The 19,519-nt window shown below is 38.5% G+C and overlaps 1 pseudogene; it reads left to right on the forward strand.

Annotated features, from left to right (window-relative positions):
- The first annotated feature begins 164 nt into the window (after window positions 1-164).
- Window positions 165-19,519, forward strand: part of LOC143690483 (glyceraldehyde-3-phosphate dehydrogenase pseudogene) — a 39,152-nt pseudogene continuing 19,797 nt past the window's right edge.

Below are 19,519 nucleotides of genomic sequence, written 5' to 3' on the forward strand. Positions count from 1 at the left end.
CTTTCCTCATCATTCTGCAGAGGATAAGAGTAGGAACAGGGGCTTGGGGGGAGAGGTAAGTGGAACTAGATACATTGTGCTTCAGGCAGATAGTCTGTTTCATTAGAAGTAGGCTGTGGTTTCATTAAAAAGGGGAAAATTTTGACTCCCTGGCCCCAGTCAGGATGGGACTCAAGGTCACCAAATACCTGAGTTTGCCCTTAGTCTGCAGGTACCGGGAAGCTTTGTCTTTTCCTGACAGGGGTCTTTGCAAGAAAGCCTGGGAAGAATTCACCCACCCACCCCCAACTCACCCCGGGTCCTATTGTAAGGAGGAAGCGCACCTCCGGAGTGAAAGACCAAAGGAAGGGAAGGGGGCTGGTAGCTAGAAGGCAGACGTACTACATTCTTGGCAGGGTAAGCAATTTGAATAAAGTTGAGAGTGCTTCAGCGGCTGTCGGAGACTTCGGATTTGTCGAGGTGGGCTGTGTGGGTGGAGGAGGGGTGGGTTCGATGTGCTAGAGTCTGGGAGCCCAAATGAAAAAAACGGATTTGGTGACAGCCTGTTTTAAATTTTATTCTCTTAAGAGGATTGTCTAAGAAGGGAAGTGGGAGAATATTAGAAATGAAAAATATTTTATAGATGAGATTAATTCCTCATTGATAAATAAGAAATGCCTTTTAAGCCATACAATCTATTAAGAACACAGACCTTCTAAATTCAGAATTTGGTGCTTTTACTATCGGATTTGACTGATTTGACAAGGTAACCAGAATTGTCCAGGGTATGAATGTAGAGTTCGCCGGTCCTCAGTTCTCCGATCTGGAGTATACATCAAACTGAGAAAAAAATTATCCAGTTTATTACTGATTTGTCACTGATTTCACACCCCCCATGCCCACTTGAGTTTCTTTGAGTATATCCAAGCTGCTACTCACTTATTTTCTTTTTATTTAATCCTCACACATTTTTGCTTCTATTCAACTGTCTCACTGTACCTGATAAACTCATTATATCAGTACCTGTTTCTTGACGTGGTATCAGGTTCTACTATTATTTTTATTGCTTATTCAACTAATAAATAATGAGGGCCTATCACGTACCTGAGAGAACATAATTAAGGTGCTCATGAGGTGCTAACAATTTAGTAAAGACCAAAAAGACAGACTTATAATGACTTCTGATAAGTATTTAAAAAAAAGAAAAACCTGAAATAGCAAGGAGCAATGCTGCTGGATATGAAGCATAAACAATAGAGGGTGGCACAGGGAAGGGAGTGGCTAGGAAGATTTCATGGAGGATCTTAAGCTGAACTGAAATGGGGAAGGGAATTCCAGAAAGAGAGCAGTGTGGGCAGATGCAGCACCAAGGCATGAAAAAACCATGATGGGTTCCAATACCGTTGTTTAACACGACTCAAAAGGCAGGGTGCATGTGAAGGAATTGGGGAAATAACAATAGCATCTAAAATATAGTGAATACTAGGCATTAGACACTGTCTTTCCTTTTTGTAGCCACCTTCATTAGCATCCAGCCAAATGTAGTAGATTTTGACTACTGTGATTTTAATAAATAAATACTGATAGCAACATCAAATAAGTCATTGGACATTTGCATCAGGAGATGTGAGAGGTAAAAAACTTACCTCATGTAGTAGACGCTTAACCTTTGAACTAAACTTCCTCTTCTTATAAAACTCTACTGATGTCCCTCTTACCTTCTTTATGGTTCTTTCTCCTTTGCTGGATCTTCTTTATCTTACCCCATCCTCCCACACCCTTTATGTAAAAGTTAGGGTGATCCAAGGTTTCGCTCTCAAAGCTCTCGCTTTCTACGCTCACTAATTCGGTGACACTGTGCTGTCTTTGGACTTAATACATCATCAATATACTGTCTGACTCTCATTCATGTCTTCATCCCAGATGTCATCCCCAAACTCGGGTCTCATCTATCAAACCGTGTATTTAATATCTCCACTGGATGCCTTATTAGAAATATATCAAGATTAGTATTTCCAAAACCAAACTCCCTAAGTTCCTCCGTAGACAGAGTCCTCCCATAGCCATCTCCATCTCAGTAGACGCCAATTCCATCTTTCCAGTTGCCCTGGCCAAAATCTTAAGAACCATTTTTGTTGATGAATCCTCAAAATACATCTAGAATCCAATTGCTTCTTTTACTCTTTCTTCCGAATGTTTTCTTTTTTTCACTGTTGAGTTGAGTTTTTGGTGATCACATGGATCCGGGCTTTGAGAATCATCAGAGCAACAAGATTTGTTCTTTTAAGGAATACATGTGTTCGTTGTTGTTGTTGTTATCGTCTGTCACAAGAGGCCTGGGTGGGCCGCATGCCACAGAATCCGTTTCGTATGTCAAGTTTATTTTCTGAAACCTGACACTGGGAATTTGAAGTTTCCTGTGTCACTGGCAGAAGGGTGAGCTCAGATGTGACGCGTGGCAAACCTGGTTGCCCTCTAAGGCTACCACCTTATCCAACTACCATGTATCGCCTGGATTATTCAAAAACCTCTTAACTGGTCTCCCTGTTGTTTCTACCCTGGCCTTTTCATAATCTATTCTGAAGGCGTTTGCCAGAAAGATTTTTTTAAAGGACAAATCACATCAAACCATTCCTTTGCTTAAAATCTTCCTTTGTATTTCTCTCATTCTGAGTAAGAAGTCAAAGTACTGAATTACAAAGCCCTCCCCTAGCCTTGTAATTTACCTCTAATTTGTCTGCTTGTACTTTTCCTACCCCCTAGGCCTCCTTGCTGATCCTGGAACAAGTCAGAAAAGATCCAGAATCAAGGTTTTTGCCCTTACTTTTATCTCTCTCTGTCCCCCTCCCCCCCCCCCAAGAAATAATACCAGCTGGATCTCTCACTTCTTTTAAATCCTTATTTTAATATTACCTTCTCAGTGAGTCCCTCTGACCTTCTCCACTTTATTTTTCTTCATAGTACTTATCATCTTGCATAATATATATTCTCCATCACCTGTTTTCGTTCTTCTATCTCTCCCACTCCTATTAGAATATAAGCTTCATAAGGGCAATTATTTTTATTTTTGCCTGTTTTGTTTAGTATAGCCCTAGAAGAGTTGGATCCACAGATCAACATTGGCATCTCCTAGGAGCCTTTTAGAGACACAAAGTGGTGCCGTTTACCACAGAATTATTGAACAGGAATTTGGTGGTGGAGACCAGGAATCTGTTTAAACAAGTTCTCTTGTATGCTAAAGTTTGAGAACTACTATTCTGGAATAGTACCTGGCCAAAAGTACATGCTCAATTATTTGTTGATGAAGGAATGGACTTAAATGAAAACTAGGGCTTTATAAGCAAAGGCTGAGAAGCAATTCTGTGTGACCTAGAAAATAACCCTTAAAAAGCAACAATCCTCTGGGTCTCTTTGTCTTAGGTCCTCTAAACTTAATTTGTTGAGTCTGGAGCTCTTCTAAAAGAGCAGAATCTAATTTACAACAATCTTTCTGACTTCAGTGTAGCTAGAATACTCTGAAATGATCTGTGTTGTAAAGGTGAACATACACAACAATCAAAACTGCCAATTTAGAGTTTACAAATGGAATCACACAACATTGTTTCCACTTATTTTGCCTTTTATAGCTAAAAGAACGCAAACACACTTTCTTCCCTAAAATAACATTTTTCTCATGAAAAATTTCAAACCTGCAAAGTAGACGATATAGTATATCTTCACATATGTATGTATCATCCAGTTTAAATAATTAAAGCCAATTTTGTTTTATCTATGACATTACCATGTGCACAAGTTTTGAGGTCCACTCAAGATTCACTCAAGAGGGAAATATAAGATGTCTTGACTCCTTTTTTTCCATCCTCCCACACTATTCAATCAGTAAGCATGTCTTGATGAAATTTGTCTAATAAGCCCCCCTGTATATCCAACATCTTTTCTTGCCCTCCTTTGGGTATCATTTCTCGCCCAGGCTTCACACTGTTTCACTGACTCCACTAAACCTTCTGAACCCTTCTGAACCAGATGATCTAACTCAAATTCAACCACATTATCCTCTACTTAGTCTTCTCTCAGTCATCTCAGGCTCCACAGGATGGTGAAGAGGACTTCTCCTTAGTTTGTTTACTGCTTGCCTCTCAATCAACTTCAAACTCTGGCAAAGCTTTACCCACTCACTACCCTGAATGCTTTTCTCCCCCACTCTCTGCTTTGTTCACTGTCAGTTGGCTCAGGTCTTGGCAGTTCCCCTTCCCCAGTGGATTAGGTGCCCCTCCACTGAGCTCCTTATCTCACAGGGCCTAACCTCTCCCATAGTGGTTACCAGTCTGCATTTTAGTTGTATCTTTTTGTGTGTTTGGATTTCCAGCTAGATTAATAAATCCTTGAGGGCCTGAGTTACTAAAATCTTCTGATCAGCATCACCTGAACGTTTGATAGGAATGCAGATTCCTGGGTTGGGCGTCACCACAGGCCACTGAATCAAAATCTCTAGGGGTGGAGCTCAGGAATCTCTTTTTTTTAAGAAAATCTGTAAATCCTGTTGGAGAAGCATCCACTATTCTAGGATACAGTGATTGGCAGTAGGGGGAAATCTTAACAGTTACCAATGAATTGCTTTAGTGGCTAGAACACTGCCATTCATGAAATTGGAGAATTATAGGAACTCTCAAAAACAAATATCTGATTCCTTAGAATGTCTTACTTCTAGCTAAAGGCTCATAACATTCAGGCGCTAAATTATATTTACCAAAATCTATGGTATTGAAGATGATTAAGATGGGAAATGTTGCATTGTGTATATGCTACCACAATAAAAATTTTAAAATAACAGCAACAAAAATCTAAGTTCTCTCCTAAGGGAGACTTCAGGAGAGTAAATCTTCAGACTGAATCATGAAGCAGCTGTGACCTGGAGCAACACTGTCTTTTCCCAGGTGGTTACTCCCTCTTTCCCACCCTACCCTCAGGGAATCTGACCCAAGGTAAAAAAGAATTTCTCTTTTCACCCGGTTAGGTCCGCCTTGGTAGGGGAGGGGAGTATGGAGTCATATCCAGGAATGCCCGTCGAAGTTTAGCAAACAAATAAACTTGTTCTGGAACTGGGTGATAATGATCTGACCAGGAGAGAACAGGCTCCTCAGTTGCTCAGTGGGTGTTGGAGAATGAGGAAGGACAACTTGGAAAGTTAGTGGTTGTATGGAGTGCAGATGGCGGGGGTGGGGAGAGCAAAGGGAGAAATCCAGCACCTGTAACAAATCTCTTATCTTGACCTTAACTGTTGCTCTAATTAGCTGATAGTCAAAGAAACTGAGCTTGTTAACATGGATCGTACTACTTCTCAGTTTTGTATTTCTAGTTACTGAAAGGGGTAGAAGAAGAGGGATCCAGAGGTCTCTGCCTCCCAGAAATAATTTGAAGTTAATCATGTGGAGGAAAGAATACAGAGCTAGAGAAAATAGCATGAAATTGAAAGAGGAATTCCAATTTAAGTGTTTATTGATGGTACTCAGAAGGGTTAGTGCATGAAGATGGGGAAATGTTTTAAAAATTTACACAAATTAAGGAATAATTTCCATACAGTGAACAAATCTCAAATGTACAGCTTAGTGATTTTTTACGTATTTATACACCCCAAGTGACCACTACCTAGATCAAGATAAAGGGCCTTGTTAGCACCACAGTGGACCAGCTGGCATTTTTGTTGAAGACCCAGGAATCTCAAAGCCCAATGTTCTTTAGACCTTTTCCACATTCTTTTGTGTTTCAGAGATGGGGTGAAACAGACTGAATTTGAATCCCAGTTCCTCCCACCTGTTATGTGACTAGTGGTCTCACATTTCTGTGCCTCAGCTTCCTTAAGTGTAAAGTCACATAATAACAGTGGCTACCTCATAGGATTGTGACAAATAAGTGAGCTGATACATGCAAACTGATTAGAAAGGTAGTTGGTGTGTTATATGTGCTCATAAGTATTAGCTATTGCAATGGTTATTTTCTCTATGATTATTTGGGGGATCCATTTATTGATTCATTCAACAAATATTTAAATATTTTAAAGTGTCAGGTGCTGTGCTTAGAGCTGGGGGTGGGGGTGGGGATATGAATTATATATGTGTTTCCATTACCAAAGTGTTTTACAATATAGTATGGAGAACTAAACATGCAAACAAATGAGTATATGAAAGCGTTACTGGAACTAAGATAGAAAATCTGTGTGAGATACAGACGAGGTACAAATGAGGGACTTCTATTTTAAGATGAGTTAGAAATAGTATCGTAAAAAGGGGGGCATCAACTCTGCAAGTGAAATCATTGCCCTCCCCACCACGTGGGACATGACATACAGGGGTGAAAGTCTTCGTGGCGATGTGGGAGATGACTCCCAAGGATGAATCCAGCCCAGGCACCTTGGGATCAATAATTCCATCCTGATCAAAAGGGGGAAAAGAAGTGTAACTAATAAAGCATCAGTGGCAGAGAGGGTTCAAATAGTCGAGAATACTCTGGAGGTTGCTCTTATACAAGCTTCAATTAGACCGTGCTACCTATCATAACTTGGCAAACCCCAACCAGAACCACTCCAGCCAATCCTAAAGAACTCCTCTGGCAATATATAAGATTCCAATAGGGTTCCCTGCACAAGAGTAACTTTCCAGAAACCTACACCCTCCAGATGGGCCTCTGGTTCAGATATGTCCTGAATTCTAGAGGTCCCAGCCTCTCCAGAATATGAGATAGTTCCAGCTCCCTACTGCATATTAGTGACAGACCCTTCCAATATGAAAAATTTAGAATGGCCATAGACCAAACACTCCTAAAGAGAGGGATGAAAAGATCAAAGGTGATGGTGGAGTTATACAGTGAAGGTAGGATTTAACAAATGAATATGAATGATGAATCATTAAATTGATATCTTTTTTAGTCTCCAGTATCTTAGAGCAGCTATAAGAAAGACCTAAAATTGTGGAATTGTAACCCATGTCAAATTCTGAAATATGTTCTACAACTAATTGTGGTGCTGTGCTTTGAAATTCATTGCTTTTTTGTATATATGTTATTTTTCACAGAAAAAAAAGAAGGAAAAAAGTTGATTGTGATGAAAAAAATATTTAAGCTTTCTAGTCTCCTCTATTCTGGAGCAGCTAGAAGGAAAAAAATCTGAGAGGATTGTATGGTAGTCCATGACAAACTCCGGACTCGGTTCTGTAACTATTGTTGAAGAGTGCTTTGAAAACTATTGCTTTTTTTTTTATTTCTTTGCTTTGTGTATATGTTATACTATACAATAAAAAAGTTAAAAGAAAAAGGGGGGGCACTAGAATTGAATCTTGAAAGATAGGCAATAGCAAGAAAAAGGCAAGAATTAGGAAGTATCTTGGCATCTACTGGAAACTACATATAGTTGGAGGTATGGATAGAGATAATTCTAAAAAGTAATAGTTAGGAATCAGGTCATATAGAAATCTATGTTATGCTAAGGAGTTTGGATTTTAGCCTGGGGGTGGTGAGGAGCAACCGAAGTATTCAACTGATGATATAATCAGTTTTATAAGAATACTTTATAAGGCAGAAGACCGAGTGAGGATAAAAGCATGGAGACCCATAAAGAGAATAATGCAATAATCCGAAATATGGGGTGACAAACTGGCATGCTACCTGTTTTTATATTGCACACAAGCTAAGAATGGATTTTGCATTTTTAAATGGTTAGGTAAAAGAAGAACAAAAATCAAAAGAAGAATAATGTTTTGTGACTTGTGAATGTATAGGAAATTCAAAATTTATTGTCCTTAATAAAATATTATCGAAACACAACCACATTTGTATACATACTATCTATGGCTACTTTCTCAGCAGAGTTTAATAGTTGTCATGAAGACTATATGATCTACAAATCCTAAGATATTTAGTATTTGGCTCTTTACAGACAAAATTTGCTGATGCCTGATCTTAGTAAAAGTGATAATAGGTTTTACTCAAGTAAGAGCCATCAGAGAGAGTGGAATAGGTGGACATGAACTGCGTTAAAAAGTAGAATTGATAAGACAAGGCAACCTATTTGAGGAATGGTGATCTAATATTAGGACACTTTTCCCAGCTTGAGTGTCTGGGTGGGTACTGGTGCCAATCACTCAATTTTGAATTACAAGAAGAGAAATAATTGGGGGGAAGAAAAATCAGTTAAATTGTAGGTGTTTTGGAATTGCTCGAATCAGGACACATCCAGCTGGCAATTTCCAGAAAGTATTTGTATATGGGAAAATCTTGAGAGAGATCTCATCACACAGAGACTAATGTATAGCTGGTAGCTGAAGCCTGAAATCAGAGTGAACAAGTAAAGCAGGATTGCAAACACACATATCTGAAGGGTTAGTTATAAGAAAAATTTTTATAGCGATCTGAGTACAAGAAATTATTCACTTTTCCCTTAATCCTCATATAAGGACAAAATAAACACTTCATTAGCAAAGATATTTGGCTGGTCTCACTCAGCTTCAGGGTCAAGCAGACAATGGGGTGTGGTGGAGAATGAGGTAAAGGAAAGACCACATGCTCCATCACAAGGGTAAGCTAGCACAGCTCTAGCTGATTGTTGCCATTCAGGAAAGTGGGTCAAGTATTGCTAGATTTTTCAATTTTTAAGGAGAAAGCAGATGTCAAGACTTGAATTTTATATCTCTTTATTTTTTAAATTTATTTATTACTTAAAAAAAATTAAGAACAAACAAAAACATTAACATATCATTCCATTCTACATTATAATCAGTAATTCTCAACATCATCATCTCTTTATTTTTTAATGTTGTAAATGGTTAAAAAATTCTACCAGTAAGAGATTAGCAAAATATTATCTACATTCCATTTTGAGCCTTTGAACTGGACTTGAGACTGTGGGCTGCCGATTTGGGTCCTGGAGGCTTGTGATAGAGACAGAAGACACTGGGACACACACAGATCCTAGAGGCCCAACAGCTTTATGAGAGAGTAAAGTCAGAAGAGAGTGAAATCAGAGAAATATTTCCTAAAAATTATCCAGAACTTAAGAAATATGACAAAAAGATTGCTTCCAACTCTGCCAACATCTTACTGGAGCATTATATAAGAAGATCACTCAAGTGTTATCAGACATTCTAGGGGAAGTTAATTTGCTTGACCTGCTTTGACCATTGAGACCCAAGCTCTGTAAAGTTACATGCTAACTTGTAGAGGGGTGGTAAATTGCAAATCATCTTGTCTAGTAGGGTACAAATAATTTTGAGCTAGTAGATTTTTTTCTTAAGACGCCCAGAGACTACTATTTTATTACCCTGTACAATACATTACATTAATCTGTTTGTACTTGATTTTGTATTCTTATTTCAGCATTTTTCACCAACTGATTCTTTTTTTCTGTTCTACATATATAATCAGTAATTCACAATATCATCACATCGTTGCATATTCATAATCACAATCATTTCTTAGAACATTTGCATCAATTCAGAAAAAGAAATAAAAAGACAACAGAAAAATAAAAACAAAAAGAAAAAATATACATACCCCTCCCTTTCATTGACAATTAGCATTTCAAACTAAATTTATTTTAACATTAGTTCCCCCTATTATTTATTTTTATTCCATATGTTCTACTTGTCTGTTGACAAGGTTGATAAAAAGAGCATCAGACACAAGGTTTTCACAATCACGCAGTCATATTGTGAAAGCAATATCATTATATAATCATCATCAAGAAACATGCCTTCTGGAACACAGCTCTACATTTTCAGGCAGTTCCCTCCAGCCTCTCCATTACATCTTGGATAGCAAGGTGATATCTACTTAATGCGTAAGAATAACATCCAGGATAACCTCTCCACTCTGTTTGGAATCTCTCAGCCATTGACACTTTGTCTCATTTCACTCTTCCCCCTTTTGATCGAGAAGGTTTTCTCAATCCCTTGATGCTGGGTCTCAGCTCATTCTAGGGTTTTTCTCAATCCCTTGATGCTGAGTCTCAGCTCATTCTAGGATTTCTGTTCCACATTGCCAGGAAGGTCCACACCCCTGGGAGTCATGTCCCACGTAGACAGGGGAGGGTGGTGAGTTTGCTTGCTGTGTTGACTGGAGAGAGAGGCCATATCTGAGCAAAAAAAAGAGGTTCTCTTGGGGGTGACTTTTAGGCCTAATTTTAAGTAGGTTTGACATATCCTTTGTGGGGTTAAGTTTCATATAAACAAACCCCAAGAATGGGGGCTCCACCCATAGCTTTGGTTGTCCACACTGCTTGTGAGAATATCAAGAATTCAACTTGGGGAGGTTGAATTTCTCCCCATTCTCACCATTCCCTGAAGGGCACTTTGCAAATACTTTTCCACTCACTGATCAAATCACTCTGGGATTCATCAGGGCATCACTCTGGACAAACCAACAAAATCTCATGTCCTACCTGAGATTCCAAGTACCTGTGGTATTCAATCAAGCTATCAACATAAGTTACATTAGGAGATACACTAGTCAAAATATAAATTTTGTACCCAATAAACATTTTTTGCTTTAGTCTCACACATAAGTTGAAATTTTAAAATATTAATTACCATCTATTTTCAGCACCCTGCAGTAATGATATTCCTTTGTTCTTCCTCATGCAAAAACATTTTTTAAATTTGTACATTTAGTCACTATCATTATACACTCTAGGCATTCCTAGATTATACCATCTCAGTCTTTATCATCTATCTTTCTTTGTAATTTCATTTATGCCCTCAGCCCTCCTTCCTCTAACATTCTCACATTCAGTTTCATTCAGTGTTTTAACATAATTGTATTACAGTTAGGTAGTATTGTGCTGTCCATTTCTGAGTTTTTGTATCCAGTCCTTTTGCACAGTCTGTATCCCTTCAGCTCCAATTACCCAATATCTTACCCTATTTCTATCTCCTGATGGTCTCTGTTACCAACGAAATATTCCAAGTTTACTCACTAATGTCAGTTCATATCAATGAGACCCGAGTATTTGTCCTTTTGTTTTTGGCTAATCTCACTCAGCATAATGTCCTTAAGGTCCATCCATGTTGTTATAAACTTCATAACTTTATTCTGTCTTATAGCTGCATAATATTCCATTGTATGTGTATACCATAGTTTGTTTAGCCACCCATTTGTTGATGGACATTTTGGCTGTTTCCATCTCTTGGTAATTGTAAATAATGCTGCTATAAACATTGGCGTGCAAATGTCCGTTTGTGTCCTTGCCCTCATGTCCTTTGAGTAGAGACAGCATATAGATGGGTCCTGTTTTTTAATCCATTCTGCCAGTCTATGTCTTTTGATTAGGGAGTTTAATCCATTAACATTTAGTGTTATTACTGCATGGGTAATACTTTCTTCTAGCATTTTGTCTTTTGGATTTTATATGTCATATTTGATTTTCCTTCGTTTTACCTTTACTCATAGTCTTCCTTTCTACACTCATCTCCACACCTCTCTCTTCTGTCTTTTCATATCTGTCTTTTGTGCTCCCTTTAGTATTTCTTGCAGAGCTGGTCTCTTGGTCACAAATTCTCTCAGTGATTTTTTGTCTGAAAATTTTTAATTTCTCCCTCATTTTTGAAGGACAATTTTGCTGGATATAGAATTCTTGGTTGGCAGTTTTTCTCTTTTAGTAATTTAAATATATCATCCCATTGTCTTCTCGCCTCCATGGTTTCTGCTGAGAAATCTATGCATAGTCTTATTGGGCTTCTCTTGTATGTGATGGATTACTTTTCTCTTGCTGCTTTCAAGATTCTCACTTTCTCTTTGACCTCTGACATTCTGATTAGTAAATGTCTTGGAGTACATCTATTTGGATCTATTCTCTTTGGGGTATGCTGTACTTCTTGGATCTGTAATTTTAAGTCTTTCATTTTCATAAGAGTTGGGAAATTTTCAGTGATAATTTCTCCATTAGTTTTTCTCCTCTTTTTTCCCTTCTCTTCTCCTTCTGGGACACCCACAACACATATATTTGTGTGCTTCATATTGTCATTCAATTCCCTGAGTCCCTGCTTATATTTTTCCATTTTTTCCCCTATATTTTCTTTTTCTAGTTGGATTTCAGGTGTTTGGTCTTCCAGTTTACTAATCCCATCTTCTACATCTCGAAATCTATCATTGTAGGTTTCCATTGTTTTTTTCATGTCTTCTACCTTGCTTTTCATTATCATAAGTTCTGTGATTTGTTTTTACAGACTTTTGATTTCTTCTTTTTGTTCATTCTTTGCCTTCTTATATCCTCCCTCAATTCATTGATTTGGTTTTTGATGAGGTTTTCCATGTCTGTTAGTATACTCTGAATTAATTGTTTCAGCTCCTGTATCTCATTTGAATTGTTGGTTTGTTCCTTTGACTGGGCCATATCTTCAATTTTCCTAGTGTGATTTGTTATTTTTTGCTGGCATCTAGGCATTTAATTACCTTAATTAGTTTATTCTGGAGATTGCTTGCACTTCTTTTACCTGGGGTTTCCTTGCTGGATGAATTTGTTGTCTATTTGTTCTTTGACATTCAGTTCAGCTTTTTCTGGACCTCTAGCTTAGGTTTTGTTTAACATAGGAGAATTTTTCAGTTCTTGTTTTCTTGTTTCTTGCCCTGCTTGTTTGGTACCTTTCCTCCCCCCACCACCCTGCTTAGTAGGGTCTACTTAGGTATTATAGAACCCAGCTGTATTTTCCCAGACCAAACTGGCCTCCTATCAGGAGGAAAGAGTCACCTGCATCGATTTTCCCTGAGGGTGAGACCCAGCAGGTTGACAGACTTTCCTGTGCAGTCTCTGGGCTCTGTTTTTCTTATCCTGCCCAGTATGGGTGCTTGTTTGCCTTCAGGTCCCACCAGCATAAGATGATGTGGTACCTTTAACTTTGGCAGACTCTCCCTGCTGGGGATGTGATGGAGACAGACGAGAGGTTGAGGGCTGGTTTTAATGGCTTCAAATTACCAAGCCCTGGTGCTTGAATTCCTTGAGGGAGGGATTTCACCTGAGTTGGGCTTCACCCCTCCCCTGGGGAAGGCACAGGCTCCAGACAAGTCCTCAAATGAGCTTGTTTCTGCCTATGCCTGGGGTAGTTGCAGCCTGAGAAGCCCTGCCACTGTATCCAAAGGTAGTCAAGCCTTTATAGAAATGCAGTCACAAAAACCTCTGTTTCTTTTTTTTTTTCTTCTTTTTCTGTCAGTGCTGCCCCATTGGCACCGGGCAAAATGTGCAACCTCTACTTTGACCAGGTTCACCTGAGGTGGGGGCCTCTTTTTAGTAGTTAGAATTTGTTAATCAATTCCACAATTGGCATTTGGTTGGGCTCTGCCCCTGCTGCTGGTAAAGTCTCTTTCCTTTCCCCTCTGGGAAGCAGCCTGTGGGGGAGGGGCACCAGCCACCATGGCTTGGCAAATTCACAGTTCAGGGGGGTCTTGCAGCTGGTCCAGCTGGTCCAGACTGGGGTACCTTGTGTGTCTGATCACTGATGTGATCCCAGGAGCTGTTCTGTACTGTTTCTGGTTATTTAGTAGTTGTTCTGGAGGAGGAACTAAAACGTATACATTGCTAAGCTGCCATCTTGGCCTGGAACCAACTGAATTTTTATATCAATTTCTAGTATCTTTCTTTCAAGTAGCTTAGTCATTTTGCTGATTCTCTTGTTAATGAATTAAATATATCTTATAAACCTTTTGAATGTTATTCTTTGACTAAAACCAAGGAAGAAGATATGCATGAAGTGTGTCAGACCCTGCTGATTAACTTCAGGCACTGATTTCACCTTTCTGGATTCCTTTCCTGTATCAATAAAGAAAGAGGATTTGGTGTCATGATTTGAGAAGTTCTTGTATATTCTGTGAGCACATTTTGGTTCTGGTTACAGTTTTCATTTTTTAACAGTTGAGATTAGTGCTGGTAAGAGTTGAGCTGGGACTCAATCTTAGCTTTCATTTTTTTACCCACCTTGGTCCTTATCACCCAATTATAGATTGCAAGTTTTAGGAGAAAATTTTATTATCCTTGAAATATATTTTGCCATTTAGCTGGTTTGCAGGTGACCAATGATTCAATTTTTAAAGACATTAACACCTGGGTGTTGAAAGCAGCATTTGATTTGGTTTGTTAAATTTGGCATTTGTCATTGACCTACTTGCTCTTTTCATTTCACTTAAATCAGTTTTTGTCAATCTTTTAAGGTGATATGTTAAAAAACTCTTGATAATACTAGGATAATATTAGAAAACATTTATTGAACAAACAAATAATATTCAACATCTATTTTATTTAATTTTTCATAATTTTAAAAATAAACTCTTTATTTTGAAGCAGTTTTAGATTTATAGAAAAATTGAGACAGTATACAGAGAACTTTCATACATCTGATACCCACTTTCCCCAACTAATAACATCTTACATTAGTGTGTTACATTTGTCATATTTAATAAACCAATATTGATACATTATTATTAGCTAAAGTCCATCCTTTATTCAGATTTCCCTAGTTTTTAATCTAATGTCTTTTTCCCATTCCAGAATCCCATCTAATATGCATTATATTTAGTTGTCATGTCTGGTTAGGCTCTTCTTGGCTGTGGTAGTTTATCTATCTTTATTCTAAGGGCTCCTTTTCACTCATGTCCTCATTTAAGCTAGCATTCTCACTCCATTTTATCTCCTCTTTCCCTCTAGTTTTGTCTTTATCACTTAGCCCTTCAGTTCAAAATTTCCTGTTTCATACTCACTGTTTTCAAAAGCATCATTATCTTTCCTTAAGATCTTTACTGCATTTGGATGGTATACTTTCTCTAAAATGTCAAAGGTTTTTAACTTAAAAAGATGAGTATCCTGTGATCAGTAGAGAGTTATAGAGTTTTTAGGATTCTATTTTCCCCTTGCAAATTTTCCTAAGAATACTCCAGTTCCCCAATCTTTGCTCCCACAAACTATAGATGGTACACTATGGTTTGGGCAACGTGAAAAAGCAGGTGTTTCAGACCTGGGTTTATTCCGAATTTACCATTATTTCAGCCATTTGGATCTTGGGCAAGTTAATTTGTAGTTTCTTTATTGGTAAAACAGATAACAATCCTAAAGAACACCAATGGTGTTATATAAAATTCTTCAAAGATTTCATGCACTAGGGTAACTTTCCAGAAACCTACAACCTCCAGATAGGTCCTTGGACCAGATAAGTCCTGAAATGCAGAGGGCCCACCCTCTCCAGATCATCAACTAGTTCCATCCCCCTATCCCATATTATCCACAACCCCTTCCAACATGAAAAGTTTTGAATGGGTATGTTCTAGTTTGCTAGCTGCTGGAATGCAATAAACCAGAAACGGAATGGCTTTTAAAAAGGGGAATTTAATAAGTTGCTAGTTTACAGTTCAAAGGTTGAGAAAATGTCCCAATTAGAACAAGTCAATAGAAATGTCAAATCGAAGGCATCCAGGGAAAGATACCTTGGTTCAAGAAGGCCAATGAAGTTTAGGGTTTCTCTCTCAAGTAGAAAGGCACATGGTGAGCATAGTCACAGTTTCTCTCTTGGCTGGAAGGGCACATGGCGAGCATGGTGTCATCTGCTAGCTTTCTTTCCTGGCTTCCTGTTTCATGAAGCTTCATGGAAGGCATTTTCCTTCTTCATCTCCAAAGCACTGGCTAGTGGATTCTCTGCTTCATGGTGCAGTGCATTCTCTGCTCTCTCTGAATCTCCTGTTCTCCAAAATGTTTCCTCTTTTATAGAATTTTATAGTAAATCAATCAAGACACACCCAAATGGGTGGAGACACATCTCCCCAATCCAGCATAACAACCACTCTTGATTAGGTTACATCTCTGGGGAGATGATCTAATTACATACAGTATTGAATAGGAATTATTCTGCCTCTATGAAATGGGATTTTGATTAAAACATGGCTTTTCTAGGTTACACACATCCTTTCATACTGGCACAGGGCATAACCCAAATACCCCTAAAGAGTGGAAGAAAGATCAAAGGTGATAGTGGAGTTATACAGAAAAGATAGGTTTTAACAGACGAGTATGATTGCTGAATCATTTTACTGATATTTCTTTTAGTCTCCAGTATCTTAGAGCAGCTAGAAGTAAAAACCTAAAGTTGTGGAATTGTAACCCATACCAAACTCTGAAATCTAATCTACAACTCATTGTTGTGATGTGCTTTGAAATTTATTCCTTTTTTATGTATATGTTATTTTTCACAAAAAGGAAAACAAAAATTGATTGTGATGACTTTTTTATGAAAGTATGCGATCCAAATTTTTAAATGCACAACTTTTTTAAAAAAGCTTTTTACTTTAAAATAAATTGAAATGTACTGTAAAAAAAATTTTTCTTTCTATGACTCAGGGTTGGAGTGCCCTTTAAGTGAGATAATGTATGTAAAACTCCCAACACATTAACATTTATTTAGCTAACTTAGCACTTTCTTCTCCCTAATTAAGTATTACACAATTGTCATGGTCATATTCATGTGGCAACCTGGCCAAGTGGTGGTACTTATTTGTCTGGTTCGGCAAGCACTGGCCTATCTTTTGCTATGAGGACATTTCATGGACTTAAATCATGATCACATCAGCTACATCCACACTGATTCCTTTTGTAATCAACCAAAGGGGAGTGTCTTCTGCAATGAGTGATGCTTAATCTAATCACTGGAAACATTTTAAGGAGGATTCAGAAGAGACAGGCTCTTTTCCTGCTTCAGCCAGTGATCCTCTCCTGTGGAGTTCATCCAGACCCTCCATCGGAATCACCGGCTTCACAGACTGCCCTGCAGATTTTGGACTCTGCGTTCCCATGGTTACATGTGACACTTTTATAAATTTTATATTTGCAAGGGTTTCCTGTTGATTCTGTTTCTCTAGAGAACCCTAACTAATACATCTTGGTACCAGGAGTGGTTCTTAAGAAACAGAATCTTAAAAATGGGTTTTATGAATGGTTTTCTACTCTGACTGTACTCAAAGGCACTAAGGACTCTAATTCCCATAATCAGAATGACATTTCCAATCCATGAAGTGAGTTGGCAAAAGAGATAGTCAAAATATCACCATTCGATTCTTCCAATGCTTCGCTTGTATGAAGCCAGGTTCTGGGGAATAATGTTTTTGACACTTTAACAGAGTTTCATGGAAATAAGAGATGTAGAGATGCTGGTTGGTTGTTGTTAGATACACTGGCTACATTAAAGAGTGAGAGAGATGGGTTTAAAGCTTCAAATTAGAAGCTTAAGTGCTGTCTGACAGATGTAGAAATTTCTATGAGTATCCTGAAGGAAAATCTTATTTCCTGTAGCTGTAGACTTGATATCTCTGAAACTCAGACTCAGAATCTTATTGTTAGAGTCACAAGTTTACAACATAAACTGATATCTCAATGTTGCATGGTGTCTGCCATTAAACTGAGGGCATTGGTTAGAAAGGAGTGGGACCCTGAAAAATGGGATAGTGACATATGGATTGATAATGATGTGGGGGGTGAGGTTGAAGCCCTAGATCATGCTGAGTCTTCTCTAAATAACTCTGTAATAGTCTGCCCTGAGGACATAACTGCCCCACCTCCAGCCTGCCTTGAGGAATTGGCCACCCAACCTCCTCCTGAAGGGATTAGCCCTAGAGTGATTAATCCTGTTTCACCAGACGAAACTGCAAATGAAGGCCCTGAAGCAAATGGCTTGGAAGATATTTATAATTCTTTTCATGACCCACCCCCACCACCTCTCATTTCTTCCAGACCTATAACTAGACTAAAGTCCCAACAGGCCCCTAAAGGTGAGGTACAAAGTATCACACACGAGGAGGTATGTTATACTCCAAAAGAACTGTGTGAGTTTTCCAATTTATATAGACAGAAATCAGGGGAATATGTGTGGCAATGGATTTTAAGGTTGTGGGATAATGGTGGGAGGAATATAAGGCTGTATCAGGCTGAATTTATTGATATGGGCCCACTAAGCAGAGATTCTGCATTCAATGTTATAGCTCGAGGGACTAGAAAAGATGTTAACAGTTTGTTTGGATGGTTGGTTGAAACACGGATCAAAAGGTGGCCAACATTACCTGAGGTTGAAATGCCGGAACTGCCCTGCTATAATGTAGATGAGGGGATCCAGAGGCTTAGAGAGATTGGGATGTTAGAGTGGATTTATCATGCAGTCTGCTCTTACACCCCAGGAATTGTCTGGAGGATGCACCTCTTTTTTTTTTTTAATTTTTTATTAATCAAAGAAAAAATTACAAGAAAGAAACACAAACATTCCCAACACATACACTCAGCAATTCACAATATCATCACATAGTTGCATATTCATCATCATGATCATTTCCCAGAACTTTTGCATCAATTCAGAAAAAGAAATAAAAAGACAACAGAAAAATAAAACAAAAACAGGAAAAAAAATTTTACATACCATACCCCTTACCCCTCCCTTTCATTGATCACTAGCATTTCAAGCTAAATTTATTTTAACATTTTTTCCCCCTATTATTTATTTTTATTTCATATGTTCTATTCCTCTGTTGACAAGGTAGATAAATGGAGCATCAGACACAAGGTTTTCACCATCACACAGTCACATTGTGAAAGCTATATCATTATACAATCATCATCAAGAAACATGGCTACTGGAACACAGCTCTACATCTTCAGGCAGTTCCCTCCAGCCTCTCCATTACATCTTGGATAATAAGGTGATGTCTACTTAATGCATAAGAATAACATCCAGGATAACCTCTCCACTCTGTTTGGAATCTCTCAGCCATTGACACTTTGTCTCATTTCACTCTTCCCCCTTTTGGACTAGAAGGTTTTCTCAATCCCTTGATGCTGATTCTCAGCTCATTCTAGGATTTCTGTCCCACGTTGCCAGGAAGATCCACATCCCTGGGAGTCATGTCCCACGTAGACAGGGGGAGGGTGTTGAGTTTGCTTGCTGTCTTGGCTGGAGAAAGCAGTCACATCTGAGCAACAAAAGAGGTTCTCTTGGGGGTGACTCTTAGGCCTATATGTAAGTAGGCTTGACCTATCCCCTGTGGGTTTAAGTTTCATATGAACAAACCTCAAGACTGGTGGCTCAGCCTGGAGGATGCACCTTTTACCAGAACAGTGAGAAATAAATTTGTGAGACTAGCGCCATCATTCCTGAAGAGCTCTGTAGTTGCACTTCTCTGTAGGTCAGATATTACTGTAGGAACTGTCGTCACTGAGCTGAAATCCTTAAACACAATGGAGATGACTGGATCCCAAGTTGACAGAAGCCAGGTGGCAGCACTTAATCATCAAGGACAGGGTAGGCGTGGCTGTTAGAATAGATAGCAAACTCAAAGCAGGAGTCAAAATTATATGACTCGCAGAGATCTGTGGCATTGGCTAGTAAATCATGGGATACCTAGATATACAGTAGAACAGCAGTCTACTAAATTCTTGATTGAGCTGTATAAACAAAAGAGTTCTAGGTTAAGTGAACAGAATTCTAACCCGAGTTACAAAAACACAGTCATGGCCCCTTAATCAATTTCCAGACTTGAGACA

Source organism: Tamandua tetradactyla, chromosome 7, assembly GCF_023851605.1.
Source record: "Tamandua tetradactyla isolate mTamTet1 chromosome 7, mTamTet1.pri, whole genome shotgun sequence".
Classification (NCBI taxonomy): domain Eukaryota; kingdom Metazoa; phylum Chordata; class Mammalia; order Pilosa; family Myrmecophagidae; genus Tamandua; species Tamandua tetradactyla.